The sequence below is a fragment of the Pseudophryne corroboree genome, unplaced genomic scaffold, assembly GCF_028390025.1.
Source record: "Pseudophryne corroboree isolate aPseCor3 unplaced genomic scaffold, aPseCor3.hap2 scaffold_1068, whole genome shotgun sequence".
Taxonomy (NCBI): domain Eukaryota; kingdom Metazoa; phylum Chordata; class Amphibia; order Anura; family Myobatrachidae; genus Pseudophryne; species Pseudophryne corroboree.
Genome location: NW_026967695.1, coordinates 149046 through 175104, shown reverse-complemented (window position 1 = coordinate 175104; position 26059 = coordinate 149046). Strand labels below are relative to the sequence as shown.

At 35.1% G+C, this 26059-nt stretch overlaps 3 non-coding genes across 3 annotated transcripts; all 3 read right to left on the bottom strand.

The window, feature by feature from the left end:
* Window positions 1–11929: 11929 nt before the first annotated feature.
* On the bottom strand, window positions 11930–12003 carry TRNAN-AUU (transfer RNA asparagine (anticodon AUU)). The gene has a single exon. It is a non-coding gene; the product is annotated as a tRNA-Asn (tRNA).
* A 1094-nt stretch (window positions 12004–13097) lies between these two features.
* Window positions 13098–13171, bottom strand: TRNAN-AUU (transfer RNA asparagine (anticodon AUU)). The gene has a single exon. It is a non-coding gene; the product is annotated as a tRNA-Asn (tRNA).
* Window positions 13172–18941: 5770 nt separating this feature from the next.
* On the bottom strand, window positions 18942–19015 carry TRNAN-AUU (transfer RNA asparagine (anticodon AUU)). The gene has a single exon. It is a non-coding gene; the product is annotated as a tRNA-Asn (tRNA).
* Window positions 19016–26059: the final 7044 nt, after the last annotated feature.

The following is a 26059-nucleotide window of genomic DNA, read 5'->3' as shown; positions in this document are numbered from 1 at the left end:
AATTACCATTTTAATAATAGGGTAAAGAAAATGAAGTGGATTTTTGAAAGAAAACAATACTGTCAATATACTATTCAAACAAATTAAAATGGTAAAAGTTATTGTACTTTAAGTAAAAATAAAAGAGACAAAATATCAATCCCAGTTTTGGATTACTTTAATTAACAAAAAAAAATGCATATAGCAGAGGATAGTTTCAATCTGCCTACCTCTGGGTTATGGGCCCAGCATGCTTCCATTGCAGTGCTCTGCTGCACATGTAAGTGCAAGAGATCCTGAAGCACTCACTCATCATGGGAATGTACCAATGTGTTTCTTCGTTGGTTGATGGAAGAAACATCTTACAAAAACTCTCCAGATTATTGACTTTTTTAAGTTTTTCTAGGAAACGTTTTAGATGAATGCTTATTAGCATTTGTCAGTATGTACTTTTGCAAAGTGTCTCTGTGGCGCAATCAGTTAGTATGTACGGCTATTAACCAAAAGGTTGGTGGTTTAATCCCACCCAGGGACGTAATTGACCTTGTTATCAGATTTTGGTGATCTTTAAGTAGACAAGTCAAAATTTCAAACCCCCTGTTATGGTGTAGGGTACCTGGCCTTCTCTGATGTAATCAGAGTTAGATTTGATTCAGTGATTTTATAAAAACAGCTAGGAAGCACAATTTAGCAGTGGGTTGCAGAGAAAAAAAATATGCTGGCAGAAAAATCCAATTGAGTGATTAAACAGCTCTTCATTTTCTGGCTTTATTTTTATGCTAACAAATTTGTTCTCTGAAAAGTGTCCACAAAGCCAAGTCTCTGATTAACACCTTTTTAAGGATGGTTTTTCACCTATTACTAAATTGCACCTCAATTATTTTCTTTACCCTATTATTAAAATGGTAATTGACAAAAACAAACTACATTGTCACCAGAAGAGCAATACAAAATGTACAAGTGATATATTAAAATCATATTTCCAGCTTGAATTTCAATGATGCATTGGGGCAACGATTTTGTGAGAAACATCTTCACCCTTAAATAAAGATTTTCTTAATTCCTTACCTGTGTGCTAATTAGATATCACCTTGTTTTCACATTAAACAGACTTCCACATGAGAAAGCAGCAAGGATGCAGTGGCATTAATGTTTCCTGGTGTCAACTTGCATTATTTCAGTAGACATTGAAATGAGGATGCATCTTGCTGCCTTTCCAATGAAGCAAGTTTAATTTAGTAATAGGTGAAAAACCATCCCTACAAAGGTGTTAATCAGAGACTTGGCTTTGTGGACACTTTTCAGAGAACAAATTTGTTAGCATAAAAATAAAGCCAGAAATGAAGAGCTGTTTAATCACTCAATTGGATTTTTAGAGCTACGCATTGGAAAATTCAGGGCTATACCGTGTAGATGAAGCACTAACAGGAGGTTTTAAAATTTTCATTCTAGTGTCCTTCGTTTGGGAGAAAAATGCAAAGGTACAAGACAGCTTTTCCTTGCCAATATCTCTCTTTTGCAAAGAGCTACGCATTGGAAAATTCAGGGCTATACCGTGTAGATGAAGAACTAACAGGAGGCTTTAAAATTTTCATTCTAGTGTCCTTCGTTTGGGAGAAAAATGCAAAGGTACAAGACAGCTTTTCCTTGCCAATATCTCTCTTTTGCAAAGAGCTACGCATTGGAAAATTCAGGTCTATGTCGTGTAGATGATGGCCTAACAGGTGGCTTTAAAATTTTCTTTCTAGTGTCCTTCGTTTGGGAGAAAAATGCAAAGGTACAAGACAGCTTTTCCTTGCCAATATCTCTCTTTTGCAAAGAGCTACGCATTGGAACATTCAGGGCTATGTCGTGTAGATGATGGCCTAACAGGAGGCTTTAAAATTTTCTTTCTAGTGACCTTCGTTTGGGAGAAAAATGCAAAGGTACAAGACAGCTTTTCCTTGCCAATATCTCTCTTTTGCAAAGAGCTGCGCATTGGAAAATTCAGGACTATGTCGTGTAGATGATGACCTAACAGGATGCTTTAAAATTTTCTTTCTAGTGTCCTTCGTTTGGGAGAAAAATGCAAAGGTACAAGACAGCTTTTCCTTGCCAATATCTCTCTTTTGCAAAGAGCTGCGCATTGGAAAATTCAGGGCTATGTCGTGTAGATGATGGCCTAACAGGAGGCTTTACAATTTTCTTTCTAGTGTCTTTCGTTTGGGAGAAAAATGCAAAGGTACAAGACAGTTTTTCCTTGCCAATATCTCTCTTTTGCAAAGAGCTACACATTGGAAAATTAAGGGCTATGTCGTGTAGATGATGGCCTAACAGGAGGCTTTAAAATTATCTTTCTAGTGTCCTTCGTTTGGAAGAAAAATGCAAAGGTACAAGACAGCTTTTCCTTGCCAATATCTCTCTTTTGCAAAGAGCTACGCATTGGAAAATTCAGGGCTATGTCGTGTAGATGATGGCCTAACAGGAGGCTTTAAAATTATCTTTCTAGTGTCCTTCGTTTGGAAGAAAAATGCAAAGGTACAAGACAGCTTTTCCTTGCCAATATCTCTCTTTTGCAAAGAGCTACGCTTTGGAAAATTCAGGGCTATGTCGTGTAGATGATGGCCTAACAGGAGGCTTTAAAATTTTCTTTTTAGTGACCTTCGTTTGGGAGAAACATGCAAAGGTACAAGACAGCTTTTCCTTGCCAATATCTCTCTTTTGCAAAGAGCTGCGCATTGGAAAATTCAGGGCTATGTCGTGTAGATGATGGCCTAACAGGAGGCTTTAAAATTTTCTTTCTAGTGTCCTTAGTTTGGGAGAAAAATGCAAAGGTACAAGACAGCTTTTCCTTGCCAGTATCTCTCTTTTGCAAAGAGCTGCGCATTGGAAAATTCAGGGCTATGTCGTGTAGATGATGGCCTAACAGGAGGCTTTAAAATTATCTTTCTAGTGTCCTTCGTTTGGGAGAAAAATGCAAAGGTACAAGACAGCTTTTCCTTGCCAATATCTCTCTTTTGCAAAGAGCTACGCATTGGAAAATTCAGGGCTATGTCGTGTAGATGATGGCCTAACAGGAGGCTTTAAAATTTTCTTTCTAGTGTCCTTCGTTTGGGAGAAAAATGCAAGGGTACAAGACAGCTTTTCCTTGCCAATATCTCTCTTTTGCAAAGAGCTGCGCATTGGAAAATTCAGGGCTATGTCGTGTAGATGATGGCCTAACAGGAGGCTTTAAAATTTTCTTTCTAGTGACCTTCGTTTGGGAGAAAAATGCAAAGGTACAATACAGCTTTTCCTTGCCAATATCTCTCTTTTTTGCAAAGAGCTGCGCATTGGAAAATTCAGGACTATGTCGTGTAGATGATGGCCTAACAGGAGGCTTTAAAATTTTCTTTCTAGTGTCCTTCGTTTGGGAGAAAAATGCAAAGGTACAAGACAGCTTTTCCTTGCCAATATCTCTCTTTTGCAAAGAGCTGCGCATTGGAAAATTCAGGACTATGTCGTGTAGATGATGGCCTAACAGGAGGCTCTAAAATTTTCTTTCTAGTGTCCTTCGTTTGGGAGAAAAATGCAAAGGTACAAGACAGCTTTTCCTTGCCAATATCTCTCTTTTGCAAAGAGCTACGCATTGGAAAATTCAGCTAGCTGTTTTTATAAAATCACTGAATCAAATCTAACTCTGATTACATCAGAGAAGGCCAGGTACCCTACACCATAACAGGGGGTTTGAAATTTTGACTTGTCTACTTAAAGATCACCAAAATCTGATAACAAGGTCAATTAGGTCCCTGGGTGGGATTGAACCACCAACCTTTTGGTTAATAGCCGCACATACTAACTGATTGCGCCACAGAGACACTTTGCAAAAGTCCATACTGACAAAGGCTAATAAGCATTCATCTAAAACGTTTCCTAGAAAAACTTTAAAAAGTCAATAATCTGGAGAGTTTTTGTAAGATGTTTCTTCCATCAACCAACGAAGAAACACATTGGTACTTTCCCATGATGAGTGAGTGCTTCAGGATCTCTTGAACTTACATGTGCAGCAGAGTACTGCAATGGAAGCATGCTGGGCCCATAACCCAGAGGTAGGCAGATTGAAACTATCCTCTGCTATATGCATTTTTTTTTGTTAATTAAAGTAATCCAAAACTGGGATTGATATTTTGGCTCTTTTATTTTTACTTAAAGTACAATAACTTTTACCATTTTAATTTGTTTTAATAGTATATTGACAGTATTGTTTTCTTTCAAAAATCCACTTCATTTTCTTTACCCTATTATTAAAATGGTAATTGACAAAAACAAACTACATTGTCACCAGAAGAGCAATACAAAATGTACAAGTGATATATTAAAATCATCTTTCCAGCTTGAATTTCAATGATGCATTGGGTCAACAATTTTGTGAGAAACATCTTCACCCTTAAATAAAGATTTTCTTAATTCCTTACCTGTGTGCTAATTAGATATCACCTTGTTTTCACATTAAACAGACTTCCACATGAGAAAGCAGCAAGGATGCAGTGGCGTTAATGTTTCCTGGTGTCAACCTGTATTATTTCAGTAGACATTGAAATGAGGATACATCTTGCTGCCTTTCCAATGAAGCAAGTTTAATTTAGTAATAGGTGAAAAACCATCCCTACAAAGGTGTTAATCAGAGACTTGGCTTTGTGGACACTTTTCAGAGAACAAATTTGTTAGCATAAAAATAAAGCCAGAAAATGAAGAGCTGTTTAATCACGCAATTTGATTTTTTTGCCAGCATATTTCTTTTTCTCTGCAACCCACTGCTAAATTGTGCTTCCTAGATGTTTTTATAAAATCACTGAATCAAATCTAACTCTGATTACATCAGAGAAGGCCAGGTACCCTACACCATAACAGGGGGTATGAAATTTGACTTGTCTACTTAAAGATCACCAAAATCTGATAACAAGGTCAATTACGTCCCTGGGTGGGATTGAACCACCAACCTTTTGGTTAATAGCCGTACACACTAACTGATTGCGCCACAGAGACACTTTGCAAAACTACATACTGACAAATGCTAATAAGCATTCATCTAAAACGTTTCCTAGAAAAACTTTAAAAAGTCAATAATCTGGAGAGTTTTTGTAAGATGTTTCTTCTATCAACCAACGAAGAAACACATTGGTACTTTCCCATGATGAGTGAGTGCTTCAGGATCTCTTGCACTTACATGTGCAGCAGAGTACAGCAATGGAAGCATGCTGGGCCCATAACCCAGAGGTAGGCAGATTGAAACTATCCTCTGCTATATGCATTTTTTTGTTTGTTAATTAAAGTAATCCAAAACTGGGATTGATATTTTGGCTCTTTTATTTTTACTTAAAGTACAATAACTTTTACCATTTTAATTTGTTTTAATAGTATATTGACAGTATTGTTTTCTTTCAAAAATCCACTTAATTTTCTTTACCCTATTATTAAAATGGTAATTGACAAAAACAAACTACATTGTCACCAGAAGAGCAATACAAAATGTACAAGTGATATATTAAAATCATCTTTCCAGCTTGAATTTCAATGATGCATTGGGGCAACGATTTTGTGAGAAACATCTTCACCCTTAAATAAAGATTTTCTTAATTCCTTACCTGTGTGCTAATTAGATATCACCTTGTTTTCACATTAAACAGACTTCCACATGAGAAAGCAGCAAGGATGCAGTGGCGCTAATGTTACCTGGTGTCAACCTGTATTATTTCAGTAGACATTGAAATGAGGATGCATCTTGCTGCCTTTCCAATGAAGCAAGTTTAATTTAGTAATAGGTGAAAAACCATCCTTACAAAGGTGTTAATCAGAGACTTGGCTTTGTGGACACTTTTCAGAGAACAAATTTGTTAGCATAAAGATAAAGCCAGAAAATAAAGAGCTGTTTAATCACTCAATTGGATTTTTCTGCCAGCATATTTTTTTTCTCTGCAACCCACTGCTAAATTGTGCTTCCTAGCTGTTTTTATAAAATCACTGAATCAAATCTAACTCTGATTACATCAGAGAAGGCCAGGTACCCTACACCATAACAGGGGGTTTGAAATTTTGACTTGTCTACTTAAAGATCACCAAAATCTGATAACAAGGTCAATTAGGTCCCTGGGTGGGATTGAACCACCAACCTTTTGGTTAATAGCCAAACACACTAACTGATTGCGCCACAGAGACACTTTGCAAAAAGTCTATACTGACAAAGGCTAATAAGCATTCATCTAAAACGTTTCCTAGAAAAACTTTAAAAAGTCAATAATCTGGAGAGTTTTTGTAAGATGTTTCTTCCATCAACCAACGAAGAAACACATTGGTACTTTCCCATGATGAGTGAGTGCTTCAGGATCTCTTGAACTTACATGTGCAGCAGAGTACTGCAATGGAAGCATGCTGGGCTCATAACCGAGAGGTAGGCAGATTGAAACTATCCTCTGCTATATGCATTTTTTTTTTGTTAATTAAAGTAATCCAAAACTGGGATTGATATTTTGTCTCTTTTATTTTTACTTAAAGTACAATAACTTTTACCATTTTAATTTGTTTTAATAGTATATTGACAGTATTGTTTTCTTTCAAAAATCCACTTCATTTTCTTTACCCTATTATTAAAATGGTAATTGACAAAAACAAACTACATTGTCACCAGAAGAGCAATACAAAATGTACAAGTGATATATTAAAATCATCTTTCCAGCTTGAATTTCAATGTTGCATTGGGTCAACAATTTTGTGAGAAACATCTTCACCCTTAAATAAAGATTTTCTTAATTCCTTACCTGTGTGCTAATTAGATATCACCTTGTTTTCACATTAAACAGACTTCCACATGAGAAAGCAGCAAGGATGCAGTGGCGTTAATGTTTCCTGGTGTCAACCTGTATTATTTCAGTAGACATTGAAATGAGGATACATCTTGCTGCCTTTCCAATGAAGCAAGTTTAATTTAGTAATAGGTGAAAAACCATCCCTACAAAGGTGTTAATCAGAGACTTGGCTTTGTGGACACTTTTCAGAGAACAAATTTGTTAGCATAAAAATAAAGCCAGAAAATGAAGAGCTGTTTAATCACGCAATTTGATTTTTTTGCCAGCATATTTCTTTTTCTCTGCAACCCACTGCTAAATTGTGCTTCCTAGATGTTTTTATAAAATCACTGAATCAAATCTAACTCTGATTACATCAGAGAAGGCCAGGTACCCTACACCATAACAGGGGGTATGAAATTTGACTTGTCTACTTAAAGATCACCAAAATCTGATAACAAGGTCAATTACGTCCCTGGGTGGGATTGAACCACCAACCTTTTGGTTAATAGCCGTACATACTAACTGATTGCGCCACAGAGACACTTTGCAAAAGTACATACTGACAAATGCTAATAAGCATTCATCTAAAACGTTTCCTAGAAAAACTTAAAAAAGTCAATAATCTGGAGAGTTTTTGTAAGATGTTTCTTCTATCAACCAACGAAGAAACACATTGGTACTTTCCCATGATGAGTGAGTGCTTCAGGATCTCTTGCACTTACATGTGCAGCAGAGTACAGCAATGGAAGCATGCTGGGCCCATAACCCAGAGGTAGGCAGGTTGAAACTATCCTCTGCTATATGCATTTTTTTGTTTGTTAATTAAAGTAATCCAAAACTGGGATTGATATTTTGGCTCTTTTATTTTTACTTAAAGTACAATAACTTTTACCATTTTAATTTGTTTTAATAGTATATTGACAGTATTGTTTTCTTTCAAAAATCCACTTAATTTTCTTTACCCTATTATTAAAATGGTAATTGACAAAAACAAACTACATTGTCACCAGAAGAGCAATACAAAATGTACAAGTGATATATTAAAATCATATTTCCAGCTTGAATTTCAATGATGCATTGTGGCAACGATTTTGTGAGAAACATCTTCACCCTTAAATAAAGATTTTCTTAATTCCTTACCTGTGTGCTAATTAGATATCACCTTGTTTTCATATAAAACAGACTTCCACATGAGAAAGCAGCAAGGATGCAGTTTCGTTAATGTTTCCTGGTGTCAACTTGTATTATTTTAGTAGACATTGAAATGAGGATGCATCTTGCTGCCTTTCCAATGAAGCAAGTTTAATTTAGTAATAGGTGAAAAACCATCCTTACAAAGGTGTTAATCAGAGACTTGGCTTTGTGGACACTTTTCAGAGAACAAATTTGTTAGCATAAAAATAAAGCCAGAAAATGAAGAGCTGTTTAATCACTCAATTGGATTTTTCTGCCAGCATATTTTTTTTCTCTGCAACCCACTGCTAAATTGTGCTTCCTAGCTGTTTTTATAAAATCACTGAATCAAATCTAACTCTGATTACATCAGAGAAGGCCAGGTACCCTACACCATAACAGGGGGTTTGAAATTTTGACTTGTCTACTTAAAGATCACCAAAATCTGATAACAAGGTCAATTAGGTCCCTGGATGGGATTGAACCACCAACCTTATGGTTAATAGCCGTACATACTAACTGATTGCGCCACAGAGACACTTTGCGAAAGTCCATACTGACAAAGGCTAATAAGCATTCATCTAAAACGTTTCCTAGAAAAACTTTAAAAAGTCAATAATCTGGAGAGTTTTTGTAAGATGTTTCTTCCATCAACCAACGAAGAAACACATTGGTACTTTCCCATGATGAGTGAGTGCTTCAGGATCTCTTGAACTTACATGTGCAGCAGAGTACTGCAATGGAAGCATGCTGGGCCCATAACCCAGAGGTAGGCAGATTGAAACTATCCTCTGCTATATGCATTTTTTTTTTGTTAATTAAAGTAATCCAAAACTGGGATTGATATTTTGTCTCTTTTATTTTTACTTAAAGTACAATAACTTTTACCATTTTAATTTGTTTTAATAGTATATTGACAGTATTGTTTTCTTTCAAAAATCCACTTCATTTTCTTTACCCTATTATTAAAATGGTAATTGACAAAAACAAACTACATTGTCACCAGAAGAGCAATACAAAATGTACAAGTGATATATTAAAATCATCTTTCCAGCTTGAATTTCAACGATGCATTGGGTCAACAATTTTGTGAGAAACATCTTCACCCTTAAATAAAGATTTTCTTAATTCCTTACCTGTGTGCTAATTAGATATCACCTTGTTTTCACATTAAACAGACTTCCACATGAGAAAGCAGCAAGGATGCAGTGGCGTTAATGTTTCCTGGTGTCAACCTGTATTATTTCAGTAGACATTGAAATGAGGATACATCTTGCTGCCTTTCCAATGAAGCAAGTTTAATTTAGTAATAGGTGAAAAACCATCCCTACAAAGGTGTTAATCAGAGACTTGGCTTTGTGGACACTTTTCAGAGAACAAATTTGTTAGCATAAAAATAAAGCCAGAAAATGAAGAGCTGTTTAATCACGCAATTTGATTTTTTTGCCAGCATATTTCTTTTTCTCTGCAACCCACTGCTAAATTGTGCTTCCTAGATGTTTTTATAAAATCACTGAATCAAATCTAACTCTGATTACATCAGAGAAGGCCAGGTACCCTACACCATAACAGGGGGTATGAAATTTGACTTGTCTACTTAAAGATCACCAAAATCTGATAACAAGGTCAATTACGTCCCTGGGTGGGATTGAACCACCAACCTTTTGGTTAATAGCCGTACACACTAACTGATTGCGCCACAGAGACACTTTGCAAAACTACATACTGACAAATGCTAATAAGCATTCATCTAAAACGTTTCCTAGAAAAACTTTAAAAAGTCAATAATCTGGAGAGTTTTTGTAAGATGTTTCTTCTATCAACCAACGAAGAAACACATTGGTACTTTCCCATGATGAGTGAGTGCTTCAGGATCTCTTGCACTTACATGTGCAGCAGAGTACAGCAATGGAAGCATGCTGGGCCCATTACCCAGAGGTAGGCAGATTGAAACTATCCTCTGCTATATGCATTTTTTTGTTTGTTAATTAAAGTAATCCAAAACTGGGATTGATATTTTGGCTCTTTTATTTTTACTTAAAGTACAATAACTTTTACCATTTTAATTTGTTTTAATAGTATATTGACAGTATTGTTTTCTTTCAAAAATCCACTTAATTTTCTTTACCCTATTATTAAAATGGTAATTGACAAAAACAAACTACATTGTCACCAGAAGAGCAATACAAAATGTACAAGTGATATATTAAAATCATCTTTCCAGCTTGAATTTCAATGATGCATTGGGGCAACGATTTTGTGAGAAACATCTTCACCCTTAAATAAAGATTTTCTTAATTCCTTACCTGTGTGCTAATTAGATATCACCTTGTTTTCACATTAAACAGACTTCCACATGAGAAAGCAGCAAGGATGCAGTGGCGTTAATGTTTCCTGGTGTCAACCTGTATTATTTCAGTAGACATTGAAATGAGGATGCATCTTGCTGCCTTTCCAATGAAGCAAGTTTAATTTAGTAATAGGTGAAAAACCATCCTTACAAAGGTGTTAATCAGAGACTTGGCTTTGTGGACACTTTTCAGAGAACAAATTTGTTAGCATAAAAATAAAGCCAGAAAATAAAGAGCTGTTTAATCACTCAATTGGATTTTTCTGCCAGCATATTTTTTTTCTCTGCAACCCACTGCTAAATTGTGCTTCCTAGCTGTTTTTATAAAATCACTGAATCAAATCTAACTCTGATTACATCAGAGAAGGCCAGGTACCCTACACCATAACAGGGGGTTTGAAATTTTGACTTGTCTACTTAAAGATCACCAAAATCTGATAACAAGGTCAATTAGGTCCCTGGGTGGGATTGAACCACCAACCTTTTGGTTAATAGCCGTACACACTAACTGATTGCGCCACAGAGACACTTTGCAAAAAGTCCATACTGACAAAGGCTAATAAGCATTCATCTAAAACGTTTCCTAGAAAAACTTTAAAAAGTCAATAATCTGGAGAGTTTTTGTAAGATGTTTCTTCCATCAACCAACGAAGAAACACATTGGTACTTTCCCATGATGAGTGAGTGCTTCAGGATCTCTTGAACTTACATGTGCAGCAGAGTACTGCAATGGAAGCATGCTGGGCTCATAACCGAGAGGTAGGCAGATTGAAACTATCCTCTGCTATATGCATTTTTTTTTTGTTAATTAAAGTAATCCAAAACTGGGATTGATATTTTGTCTCTTTTATTTTTACTTAAAGTACAATAACTTTTACCATTTTAATTTGTTTTAATAGTATATTGACAGTATTGTTTTCTTTCAAAAATCCACTTCATTTTCTTTACCCTATTATTAAAATGGTAATTGACAAAAACAAACTACATTGTCACCAGAAGAGCAATACAAAATGTACAAGTGATATATTAAAATCATCTTTCCAGCTTGAATTTCAATGTTGCATTGGGTCAACATTTTTGTGAGAAACATCTTCACCCTTAAATAAAGATTTTCTTAATTCCTTACCTGTGTGCTAATTAGATATCACCTTGTTTTCACATTAAACAGACTTCCACATGAGAAAGCAGCAAGGATGCAGTGGCGTTAATGTTTCCTGGTGTCAACTTGTATTATTTCAGTAGACATTGAAATGAGGATGCATCTTGCTGCCTTTCCAATGAAGCAAGTTTAATTTAGTAATAGGTGAAAAACCATCCTTACAAAGGTGTTAATCAGAGACTTGGCTTTGTGGACACTTTTCAGAGAACAAATTTGTTAGCATAAAAATAAAGCCAGAAAATAAAGAGCTGTTTAATCACTCGATTGGATTTTTCTGCCAGCATATTTTTTTTCTCTGCAACCCACTGCTAAATTGTGCTTCCTAGCTGTTTTTTATAAAATCACTGAATCAAATCTAACTCTGATTACATCAGAGAAGGCCATGTACCCTACACCATAAGAGGAGGTTTGAAATTTTGACTTGTCTCCTTAAATATCACCAAAATCTGATCACAAGGTTAATTACGTCCCTGGGTGGGATTGAACCACCAACATTTTGGTTAATAGCCAAACACACTAACCGATTGCGCCACAGAGACACTTTGCAAAAGTCCATACTGACAAAGGCTAATAAGCATTCATCTAAAACGTTTCCTAGAAAAACTTTAAAAAGTCAATAATCTGGAGAGTTTTTGTAAGATGTTTCTTCCATCAACCAACGAAGAAACACATTGGTACTTTCCCATGATGAGTGAGTGCTTCAGGATCTCTTGCACTTACATGTGCAGCAGAGTACTGCAATGGAAGCATGCTGGGCCCATAACCCAGAGGTAGGCAGATTGAAACTATCCTCTGCTATATGCATTTTTTTTGTTAATTAAAGTAATCCAAAACTGGGATTGATATTTTGTCTCTTTTATTTTTACTTAAAGTACAATAACTTTTACCATTTTAATTTGTTTTAATAGTATATTGACAGTATTGTTTTCTTTCAAAAATCCACTTCATTTTCTTTACCCTATTATTAAAATGGTAATTGACAAAAACAAACTACATTGTCACCAGAAGAGCAATACAAAATGTACAAGTGATATATTAAAATCATCTTTCCAGCTTGAATTTCAATGTTGCATTGGGTCAACATTTTTGTGAGAAACATCTTCACCCTTAAATAAAGATTTTCTTAATTCCTTACCTGTGTGCTAATTAGATATCACCTTGTTTTCACATTAAACAGACTTCCACATGAGAAAGCAGCAAGGATGCAGTGGCGTTAATGTTTCCTGGTGTCAACTTGTATTATTTCAGTAGACATTGAAATGAGGATGCATCTTGCTGCCTTTCCAATGAAGCAAGTTTAATTTAGTAATAGGTGAAAAACCATCCTTACAAAGGTGTTAATCAGAGACTTGGCTTTGTGGACACTTTTCAGAGAACAAATTTGTTAGCATAAAAATAAAGCCAGAAAATGAAGAGCTGTTTAATCACTCGATTGGATTTTTCTGCCAGCATATTTTTTTTCTCTGCAACCCACTGCTAAATTGTGCTTCCTAGCTGTTTTTTATAAAATCACTGAATCAAATCTAACTCTGATTACATCAGAGAAGGCCATGTACCCTACACCATAAGAGGAGGTTGGAAATTTTGACTTGTCTCCTTAAATATCACCAAAATCTGATCACAAGGTTAATTACGTCCCTGGGTGGGATTGAACCACCAACATTTTGGTTAATAGCCAAACACACTAACCGATTGCGCCACAGAGACACTTTGCAAAAGTCCATACTGACAAAGGCTAATAAGCATTCATCTAAAACGTTTCCTAGAAAAACTTTAAAAAGTCAATAATCTGGAGAGTTTTTGTAAGATGTTTCTTCCATCAACCAACGAAGAAACACATTGGTACTTTCCCATGATGAGTGAGTGCTTCAGGATCTCTTGCACTTACATGTGCAGCAGAGTACTGCAATGGAAGCATGCTGGGCCCATAACCCAGAGGTAGGCAGATTGAAACTATCCTCTGCTATATGCATTTTTTTTGTTAAAGTAATCCAAAACTGGGATTGATATTTTGTCTCTTTTATTTTTACTTAAAGTACAATAACTTTTACCATTTTAATTTGTTTTAATAGTATATTGACAGTATTGTTTTCTTTCAAAAATCAACTTCATTTTCTTTACCCTATTATTAAAATGGTAATTGACAAAAACAAACTACATTGTCACCAGAAGAGCAATACAAAATGTACAAGTGATATATTAAAATCATCTTTCCAGCTTGAATTTCAATGATGCATTGGGTCAACAATTTTGTGAGAAACATCTTCACCCTTAAATAAAGATTTTCTTAATTCCTTACCTGTGTGCTAATTAGATATCACCTTGTTTTCACATTAAACAGACTTCCACATGAGAAAGCAGCAAGGATGCAGTGGCGTTAATGTTTCCTGGTGTCAACCTGTATTATTTCAGTAGACATTGAAATGAGGATACATCTTGCTGCCTTTCCAATGAAGCAAGTTTAATTTAGTAATAGGTGAAAAACCATCCCTACAAAGGTGTTAATCAGAGACTTGGCTTTGTGGACACTTTTCAGAGAACAAATTTGTTAGCATAAAAATAAAGCCAGAAAATGAAGAGCTGTTTAATCACGCAATTTGATTTTTTTGCCAGCATATTTCTTTTTCTCTGCAACCCACTGCTAAATTGTGCTTCCTAGATGTTTTTTATAAAATCACTGAATCAAATCTAACTCTGATTACATCAGAGAAGGCCAGGTACCCTACACCATAACAGGGGGTTTGAAAATTTGACTGGTCTACTTAAAGATCACCAAAATCTGATAACAAGGTCAATTAGGTCCCTGGATGGGATTGAACCACCAACCTTATGGTTAATAGCCGTACATACTAACTGATTGCGCCACAGAGACACTTTGCAAAATTCCATACTGACAAAGGCTAATAAGCATTCTTCTAAAACGTTTCCTAGAAAAACTTTAAAAAGTCAATAATCTGGAGAGTTTTTGTAAGATGTTTCTTCCATCAACCAACGAAGAAACACATTGGTACTTTCCCATGATGAGTGAGTGCTTCAGGATCTCTTGCACTTACATGTGCAGCAGAGTACTGCAATGGAAGCATGCTGGGCCCATAACCCAGAGGTAGGCAGATTGAAACTATCCTCTGCTATATGCATTTTTTTTGTTAATTAAAGTAATCCAAAACTGGGATTGATATTTTGTCTCTTTTATTTTTACTTAAAGTACAATAACTTTTACCATTTTAATTTGTTTTAATAGTATATTGACAGTATTGTTTTCTTTCAAAAATCCACTTCATTTTCTTTACCCTATTATTAAAATGGTAATTGACAAAAACAAACTACATTGTCACCAGAAGAGCAATACAAAATGTACAAGTGATATATTAAAATCATATTTCCAGCTTGAATTTCAATGATGCATTGGGGCAACGATTTTGTGAGAAACATCTTCACCCTTAAATAAAGATTTTCTTAATTCCTTACCTGTGTGCTAATTAGATATCACCTTGTTTTCATATTAAACAGACTTCCACATGAGAAAGCAGCAAGGATGCAGTGGCGTTAATGTTTCCTGGTGTCAACTTGTATTATTTCAGTAGACATTGAAATGAGGATGCATCTTGCTGCCTTTCCAATGAAGCAAGTTTAATTTAGTAATAGGTGAAAAACCATCCTTACAAAGGTGTTAATCAGAGACTTGGCTTTGTGGACACTTTTCAGAGAACAAATTTGTTAGCATAAAAATAAAGCCAGAAAATGAAGAGCTGTTTAATCACTCAATTGGATTTTTCTGCCAGCATATTTTTTTTCTCTGCAACCCACTGCTAAATTGTGCTTCCTAGCTGTTTTTATAAAATCACTGAATCAAATCTAACTCTGATTACATCAGAGAAGGCCAGGTACCCTACACCATAACAGGGGGTTTGAAATTTTGACTTGTCTACTTAAAGATCACCAAAATCTGATAACAAGGTCAATTAGGTCCCTCGGTGGGATTGAACCACCAACCTTATGGTTAATAGCCATACATACTAACTGATTGCGCCACAGAAACACTTTGCAAAAGTCCATACTGACAAAGGCTAATAAGCATTCATCTAAAACGTTTCCTAGAAAAACTTTAAAAAGTCAATAATCTGGAGAGTTTTTGTAAGATGTTTCTTCCATCAACCAACGAAGAAACACATTGGTACTTTCCCATGATGAGTGAGTGCTTCAGGATCTCTTGCACTTACATGTGCAGCAGAGTACTGCAATGGAAGCATGCTGGGCCCATAACCCAGAGGTAGGCAGATTGAAACTATCCTCTGCTATATGCATTTTTTTGTTTGTTAATTAAAGTAATCCAAAACTGGGATTGATATTTTGTCTCTTTTATTTTTACTTTAAGTACAATAACTTTTACCATTTTAATTTGTTTTAATAGTATATTGACAGTATTGTTTTCTTTCAAAAATCCACTTCATTTTCTTTACCCTATTATTAAAATGGTAATTGACAAAAACAAACTACATTGTCACCAGAAGAGCAATACAAAATGTACAAGTGATATATTAAAATCATCTTTCCAGCTTGAATTTCAATGATGCATTGGGGCAACGATTTTGTGAGAAACATCTTCACCCTTAAATAAAGATTTTCTTAATTCCTTACCTGTGTGCTAATTAGATATCACCTTGTTTTCACATTAAACAGACTTCCACATGAGAAAGCAGCAAGGATGCAGTGGCGTTAATGTTTCCTGGTGTCAACCTGTATTATTTCAGTAGACATTGAAATGAGGATACATCTTGCTGCCTTTCCAATGAAGCAAGTTTAATTTAGTAATAGGTGAAAAACCATCCCTACAAAGGTGTTAATCAGAGACTTGGCTTTGTGGACACTTTTCAGAGAACAAATTTGTTAGCATAAAAATAAAGCCAGAAAATGAAGAGCTGTTTAATCACGCAATTTGGTTTTTTTGCCAGCATATTTCTTTTTCTATGCAACCCACTCCTAAATTGTGCTTCCTAGATGTTTTTATAAAATCACTGAATCAAATCTAACTCTGATTACATCAGAGAAGGCCAGGTACCCTACACCATAACAGGGGGTATGAAATTTGACTTGTCTACTTAAAGATCACCAAAATCTGATAACAATGTCAATTACGTCCCTGGGTGGGATTGAACCACCAACCTTTTGGTTAATAGCCATACACACTAACTGATTGCGCCACAGAGACACTTTGCAAAAAGTACTTACTGACAAATGCTAATAAGCATTCATCTAAAATGTTTCCTAGAAAAACGTAAAAAAGTCAATAATCTGGAGAGTTTTTGTAAGATGTTTCTTCTATCAACCAACGAAGAAACACATTGGTACTTTCCCATGATGAGTGAGTGCTTCAGGATCTCTTGCACTTACATGTGCAGCAGAGTACAGCAATGGAAGCATGCTGGGCCCATAACCCAGAGGTAGGCAGATTGAAACTATCCTCTGCTATATGCATTTTTTTGTTTGTTAATTAAAGTAATCCAAAACTGGGATTGATATTTTGGCTCTTTTATTTTTACTTAAAGTACAATAACTTTTACCATTTTAATTTGTTTTAATAGTATATTGACAGTATTGTTTTCTTTCAAAAATCCACTTAATTTTCTTTACCCTATTATTAAAATGGTAATTGACAAAAACAAACTACATTGTCACCAGAAGAGCAATACAAAATGTACAAGTGATATATTAAAATCATCTTTCCAGCTTGAATTTCAATGATGCATTGGGGCAACGATTTTGTGAGAAACATCTTCACCCTTAAATAAAGATTTTCTTAATTCCTTACCTGTGTGCTAATTAGATATCACCTTGTTTTCACATTAAACAGACTTCCACATGAGAAAGCAGCAAGGATGCAGTGGCGTTAATGTTTCCTGGTGTCAACCTGTATTATTTCAGTAGACATTGAAATGAGGATGCATCTTGCTGCCTTTCCAATGAAGCAAGTTTAATTTAGTAATAGGTGAAAAGCCATCCTTACAAAGGTGTTAATCAGAGACTTGGCTTTGTGGACACTTTTCAGAGAACAAATTTGTTAGCATAAAAATAAAGCCAGAAAATGAAGAGCTGTTTAATCACTCAATTGGATTTTTCTGCCAGCATATTTTTTTTCTCTGCAACCCACTGCTAAATTGTGCTTCCTAGCTGTTTTTATAAAATCACTGAATCAAATCTAACTCTGATTACATCAGAGAAGGCCAGGTACCCTACACCATAACAGGGGGTTTGAAATTATGACTTGTCTACTTAAAGATCACCAAAATCTGATAACAAGGTCAATTAGGTCCCTAGGTGGGATTGAACCACCAACCTTTTGGTTAATAGCCGTACACACTAACTGATTGCGCCACAGAGACACTTTGCAAAAAGTCCATACTGACAAAGGCTAATAAGCATTCATCTAAAACGTTTCCTAGAAAAACTTTAAAAAGTCAATAATCTGGAGAGTTTTTGTAAGATGTTTCTTCCATCAACCAACGAAGAAACACATTGGTACTTTCCCATGATGAGTGAGTGCTTCAGGATCTCTTGAACTTACATGTGCAGCAGAGTACTGCAATGGAAGCATGCTGGGCTCATAACCGAGAGGTAGGCAGATTGAAACTATCCTCTGCTATATGCATTTTTTTTTTGTTAATTAAAGTAATCCAAAACTGGGATTGATATTTTGTCTCTTTTATTTTTACTTAAAGTACAATAACTTTTACCATTTTAATTTGTTTTAATAGTGTATTGACAGTATTGTTTTCTTTCAAAAATCCACTTCATTTTCTTTACCCTATTATTAAAATGGTAATTGACAAAAACAAACTACATTGTCACCAGAAGAGCAATACAAAATGTACAAGTGATATATTAAAATCATCTTTCCAGCTTGAATTTCAATGTTGCATTGGGTCAACAATTTTGTGAGAAACATCTTCACCCTTAAATAAAGATTTTCTTAATTCCTTACCTGTGTGCTAATTAGATATCACCTTGTTTTCACATTAAACAGACTTCCACATGAGAAAGCAGCAAGGATGCAGTGGCGTTAATGTTTCCTGGTGTCAACTTGTATTATTTCAGTAGACATTGAAATGAGGATGCATCTTGCTGCCTTTCCAATGAAGCAAGTTTAATTTAGTAATAGGTGAAAAACCATCCTTACAAAGGTGTTAATCAGAGACTTGGCTTTGTGGACACTTTTCAGAGAACAAATTTGTTAGCATAAAAATAAAGCCAGAAAATGAAGAGCTGTTTAATCACTCGATTGGATTTTTCTGCCAGCATATTTTTTTTCTCTGCAACCCACTGCTAAATTGTGCTTCCTAGCTGTTTTTTATAAAATCACTGAATCAAATCTAACTCTGATTACATCAGAGAAGGCCATGTACCCTACACCATAAGAGGAGGTTTGAAATTTTGACTTGTCTCCTTAAATATCACCAAAATCTGATCACAAGGTTAATTACGTCCCTGGGTGGGATTGAACCACCAACATTTTGGTTAATAGCCAAACACACTAACCGATTGCGCCACAGAGACACTTTGCAAAAGTCCATACTGACAAAGGCTAATAAGCATTCATCTAAAACGTTTCCTAGAAAAACTTTAAAAAGTCAATAATCTGGAGAGTTTTTGTAAGATGTTTCTTCCATCAACCAACGAAGAAACACATTGGTACTTTCCCATGATGAGTGAGTGCTTCAGGATCTCTTGCACTTACATGTGCAGCAGAGTACTGCAATGGAAGCATGCTGGGCCCATAACCCAGAGGTAGGCAGATTGAAACTATCCTCTGCTATATGCATTTTTTTTGTTAATTAAAGTAATCCAAAACTGGGATTGATATTTTGTCTCTTTTATTTTTACTTAAAGTACAATAACTTTTACCATTTTAATTTGTTTTAATAGTATATTGACAGTATTGTTTTCTTTCAAAAATCAACTTCATTTTCTTTACCCTATTATTAAAATGGTAATTGACAAAAACAAACTACATTGTCACCAGAAGAGCAATACAAAATGTACAAGTGATATATTAAAATCATCTTTCCAGCTTGAATTTCAATGATGCATTGGGTCAACAATTTTGTGAGAAACATCTTCACCCTTAAATAAAGATTTTCTTAATTCCTTACCTGTGTGCTAATTAGATATCACCTTGTTTTCACATTAAACAGACTTCCACATGAGAAAGCAGCAAGGATGCAGTGGCGTTAATGTTTCCTGGTGTCAACCTGTATTATTTCAGTAGACATTGAAATGAGGATACATCTTGCTGCCTTTCCAATGAAGCAAGTTTAATTTAGTAATAGGTGAAAAACCATCCCTACAAAGGTGTTAATCAGAGACTTGGCTTTGTGGACACTTTTCAGAGAACAAATTTGTTAGCATAAAAATAAAGCCAGAAAATGAAGAGCTGTTTAATCACGCAATTTGATTTTTTTGCCAGCATATTTCTTTTTCTCTGCAACCCACTGCTAAATTGTGCTTCCTAGCTGTTTTTTATAAAATCACTGAATCAAATCTAACTCTGATTACATCAGAGAAGGCCAGGTACCCTACACCATAACAGGGGGTTTGAAATTTTGACTTGTCTACTTAAAGATCACCAAAATCTGATAACAAGGTCAATTAGGTCCCTGGATGGGATTGAACCACCAACCTTATGGTTAATAGCCGTACATACTAACTGATTGCGCCACAGAGACACTTTGCAAAATTCCATACTGACAAAGGCTAATAAGCATTCATCTAAAACGTTTCCTAGAAAAACTTTAAAAAGTCAATAATCTGGAGAGTTTTTGTAAGATGTTTCTTCCATCAACCAACGAAGAAACACATTGGTACTTTCCCATGATGAGTGAGTGCTTCAGGATCTCTTGCACTTACATGTGCAGCAGAGTACTGCAATGGAAGCATGCTGGGCCCATAACCCAGAGGTAGGCAGATTGAAACTATCCTCTGCTATATGCATTTTTTTTGTTAATTAAAGTAATCCAAAACTGGGATTGATATTTTGTCTCTTTTATTTTTACTTAAAGTACAATAACTTTTACCATTTTAATTTGTTTTAATAGTATATTGACAGTATTGTTTTCTTTCAAAAATCCACTTCATTTTCTTTACCCTATTATTAAAATGGTAATTGACAAAAACAAACTACATTGTCACCAGAAGAGCAATACAAAATGTACAAGTGATATATTAAAATCATATTTCCAGCTTGAATTTCAATGATGCATTGGGGCAACGATTTTGTGAGAAACATCTTCACCCTTAAATAAAGATTTTCTTAATTCCTTACCTGTGTGCTAATTAGATATCACCTTGTTTTCATATTAAACAGACTTCCACATGAGAAAGCAGCAAGGATGCAGTGGCGTTAATGTTTCCTGGTGTCAACTTGTATTATTTCAGTAGACATTGAAATGAGGATGCATCTTGCTGCCTTTCCAATGAAGCAAGTTTAATTTAGTAATAGGTGAAAAACCATCCTTACAAAGGTGTTAATCAGAGACTTGGCTTTGTGGACACTTTTCAGAGAACAAATTTGTTAGCATAAAAATAAAGCCAGAAAATGAAGAGCTGTTTAATCACTCAATTGGATTTTTCTGCCAGCATATTTTTTTTCTCTGCAACCCACTGCTAAATTGTGCTTCCTAGCTGTTTTTATAAAATCACTGAATCAAATCTAACTCTGATTACATCAGAGAAGGCCAGGTACCCTACACCATAACAGGGGGTTTGAAATTTTGACTTGTCTACTTAAAGATCACCAAAATCTGATAACAAGGTCAATTAGGTCCCTCGGTGGGATTGAACCACCAACCTTATGGTTAATAGCCATACATACTAACTGATTGCGCCACAGAAACACTTTGCAAAAGTCCATACTGACAAAGGCTAATAAGCATTCATCTAAAACGTTTCCTAGAAAAACTTTAAAAAGTCAATAATCTGGAGAGTTTTTGTAAGATGTTTCTTCCATCAACCAACGAAGAAACACATTGGTACTTTCCCATGATGAGTGAGTGCTTCAGGATCTCTTGCACTTACATGTGCAGCAGAGTACTGCAATGGAAGCATGCTGGGCCCATAACCCAGAGGTAGGCAGATTGAAACTATCCTCTGCTATATGCATTTTTTTGTTTGTTAATTAAAGTAATCCAAAACTGGGATTGATATTTTGTCTCTTTTATTTTTACTTTAAGTACAATAACTTTTACCATTTTAATTTGTTTTAATAGTATATTGACAGTATTGTTTTCTTTCAAAAATCCACTTCATTTTCTTTACCCTATTATTAAAATGGTAATTGACAAAAACAAACTACATTGTCACCAGAAGAGCAATACAAAATGTACAAGTGATATATTAAAATCATCTTTCCAGCTTGAATTTCAATGATGCATTGGGGCAACGATTTTGTGAGAAACATCTTCACCCTTAAATAAAGATTTTCTTAATTCCTTACCTGTGTGCTAATTAGATATCACCTTGTTTTCACATTAAACAGACTTCCACATGAGAAAGCAGCAAGGATGCAGTGGCGTTAATGTTTCCTGGTGTCAACTTGTATTATTTCAGTAGACATTGAAATGAGGATGCATCTTGCTGCCTTTCCAATGAAGCAAGTTTAATTTAGTAATAGGTGAAAAACCATCCTTACAAAGGTGTTAATCAGAGACTTGGCTTTGTGGACACTTTTCAGAGAACAAATTTGTTAGCATAAAAATAAAGCCAGAAAATGAAGAGCTGTTTAATCACTCAATTGGATTTTTCTGCCAGCATATTTTTTTTCTCTGCAACCCACTCCTAAATTGTGCTTCCTAGATGTTTTTATAAAATCACTGAATCAAATCTAACTCTGATTACATCAGAGAAGGCCAGGTACCCTACACCATAACAGGGGGTATGAAATTTGACTTGTCTACTTAAAGATCACCAAAATCTGATAACAATGTCAATTACGTCCCTGGGTGGGATTGAACCACCAACCTTTTGGTTAATAGCCGTACACACTAACTGATTGCGCCACAGAGACACTTTGCAAAAAGTACTTACTGACAAATGCTAATAAGCATTCATCTAAAACGTTTCCTAGAAAAACTTAAAAAAGTCAATAATCTGGAGAGTTTTTGTAAGATGTTTCTTCTATCAACCAACGAAGAAACACATTGGTACTTTCCCATGATGAGTGAGTGCTTCAGGATCTCTTGCACTTACATGTGCAGCAGAGTACAGCAATGGAAGCATGCTGGGCCCATAACCCAGAGGTAGGCAGATTGAAACTATCCTCTGCTATATGCATTTTTTTGTTTGTTAATTAAAGTAATCCAAAACTGGGATTGATATTTTGGCTCTTTTATTTTTACTTAAAGTACAATAACTTTTACCATTTTAATTTGTTTTAATAGTATATTGACAGTATTGTTTTCTTTCAAAAATCCACTTAATTTTCTTTACCCTATTATTAAAATGGTAATTGACAAAAACAAACTACATTGTCACCAGAAGAGCAATACAAAATGTACAAGTGATATATTAAAATCATCTTTCCAGCTTGAATTTCAATGATGCATTGGGGCAACGATTTTGTGAGAAACATCTTCACCCTTAAATAAAGATTTTCTTAATTCCTTACCTGTGTGCTAATTAGATATCACCTTGTTTTCACATTAAACAGACTTCCACATGAGAAAGCAGCAAGGATGCAGTGGCGTTAATGTTTCCTGGTGTCAACCTGTATTATTTCAGTAGACATTGAAATGAGGATGCATCTTGCTGCCTTTCCAATGAAGCAAGTTTAATTTAGTAATAGGTGAAAAACCATCCTTACAAAGGTGTTAATCAGAGACTTGGCTTTGTGGACACTTTTCAGAGAACAAATTTGTTAGCATAAAAATAAAGCCAGAAAATAAAAAGCTGTTTAATCACTCAATTGGATTTTTCTGCCAGCATATTTTTTTTCTCTGCAACCCACTGCTAAATTGTGCTTCCTAGCTGTTTTTATAAAATCACTGAATCAAATCTAACTCTGATTACATCAGAGAAGGCCAGGTACCCTACACCATAACAGGGGGTTTGAAATTTTGACTTGTCTACTTAAAGATCACCAAAATCTGATAACAAGGTCAATTAGGTCCCTGGGTGGGATTGTACCACCAACCTTTTGGTTAATAGCCGTACACACTAACTGATTGCGCCACAGAGACACTTTGCAAAAAGTCCATACTGACAAAGGCTAATAAGCATTCATCTAAAACGTTTCCTAGAAAAACTTTAAAAAGTCAATAATCTGGAGAGTTTTTGTAAGATGTTTCTTCCATCAACCAACGAAGAAACACATTGGTACTTTCCCATGATGAGTGAGTGCTTCAGGATCGCTTGAACTTACATGTGCAGCAGAGTACTGCAATGGAAGCATGCTGGGCCCATAACCGAGAGGTAGGCAGATTGAAACTATCCTCTGCTATATGCATTTTTTTTTTTGTTAATTAAAGTAATCCAAAACTGGGAATGATATTTTGTCTCTTTTATTTTTACTTAAAGTACAATAACTTTTACCATTTTAATTTGTTTTAATAGTATATTGACAGTATTGTTTTCTTTCAAAAATCCACTTCATTTTCTTTACCCTATTATTAAAATGGTAATTGACAAAAACAAACTACATTGTCACCAGAAGAGCAATACAAAATGTACAAGTGATATATTAAAATCATCTTTCCAGCTTGAATTTCAATGTTGCATTGGGTCAACAATTTTGTGAGAAACATCTTCACCCTTAAATAAAGATTTTCTTAATTCCTTACCTGTGTGCTAATTAGATATCACCTTGTTTTCACATTAAACAGACTTCCACATGAGAAAGCAGCAAGGATGCAGTGGCGTTAATGTTTCCTGGTGTCAACTTGTATTATTTCAGTAGACATTGAAATGAGGATGCATCTTGCTGCCTTTCCAATGAAGCAAGTTTAATTTAGTAATAGGTGAAAAACCATCCTTACAAAGGTGTTAATCAGAGACTTGGCTTTGTGGACACTTTTCAGAGAACAAATTTGTTAGCATAAAAATAAAGCCAGAAAATGAAGAGCTGTTTAATCACTCGATTGGATTTTTCTGCCAGCATATTTTTTTTCTCTGCAACCCACTGCTAAATTGTGCTTCCTAGCTGTTTTTTATAAAATCACTGAATCAAATCTAACTCTGATTACATCAGAGAAGGCCATGTACCCTACACCATAAGAGGAGGTTTGAAATTTTGACTTGTCTCCTTAAATATCACCAAAATCTGATCACAAGGTTAATTACGTCCCTGAGTGGGATTGAACCACCAACATTTTGGTTAATAGCCAAACACACTAACCGATTGCGCCACAGAGACACTTTGCAAAAGTCCATACTGACAAAGGCTAATAAGCATTCATCTAAAACGTTTCCTAGAAAAACTTTAAAAAGTCAATAATCTGGAGAGTTTTTGTAAGATGTTTCTTCCATCAACCAACGAAGAAACACATTGGTACTTTCCCATGATGAGTGAGTGCTTCAGGATCTCTTGCACTTACATGTGCAGCAGAGTACTGCAATGGAAGCATGCTGGGCCCATAACCCAGAGGTAGGCAGATTGAAACTATCCTCTGCTATATGCATTTTTTTTGTTAATTAAAGTAATCCAAAACTGGGATTGATATTTTGTCTCTTTTATTTTTACTTAAAGTACAATAACTTTTACCATTTTAATTTGTTTTAATAGTATATTGACAGTATTGTTTTCTTTCAAAAATCAACTTCATTTTCTTTACCCTATTATTAAAATGGTAATTGACAAAAACAAACTACATTGTCACCAGAAGAGCAATACAAAATGTACAAGTGATATATTAAAATCATCTTTCCAGCTTGAATTTCAATGATGCATTGGGTCAACAATTTTGTGAGAAACATCTTCACCCTTAAATAAAGATTTTCTTAATTCCTTACCTGTGTGCTAATTAGATATCACCTTGTTTTCACATTAAACAGACTTCCACATGAGAAAGCAGCAAGGATGCAGTGGCGTTAATGTTTCCTGGTGTCAACCTGTATTATTTCAGTAGACATTGAAATGAGGATACATCTTGCTGCCTTTCCAATGAAGCAAGTTTAATTTAGTAATAGGTGAAAAACCATCCCTACAAAGGTGTTAATCAGAGACTTGGCTTTGTGGACACTTTTCAGAGAACAAATTTGTTAGCATAAAAATAAAGCCAGAAAATGAAGAGCTGTTTAATCACGCAATTTGATTTTTTTGCCAGCATATTTCTTTTTCTCTGCAACCCACTGCTAAATTGTGCTTCCTAGATGTTTTTTATAAAATCACTGAATCAAATCTAACTCTGATTACATCAGAGAAGGCCAGGTACCCTACACCATAACAGGGGGTTTGAAATTTTGACTTGTCTACTTAATCAGAGTTAGATTTGATTCAGTGATTTTATAAAAACAGCTAGGAAGCACAATTTAGCAGTGGGTTGCAGAGAAAAAAAATATGCTGGCAGAAAAATCCAATTGAGTGATTAAACAGCTCTTTATTTTCTGGCT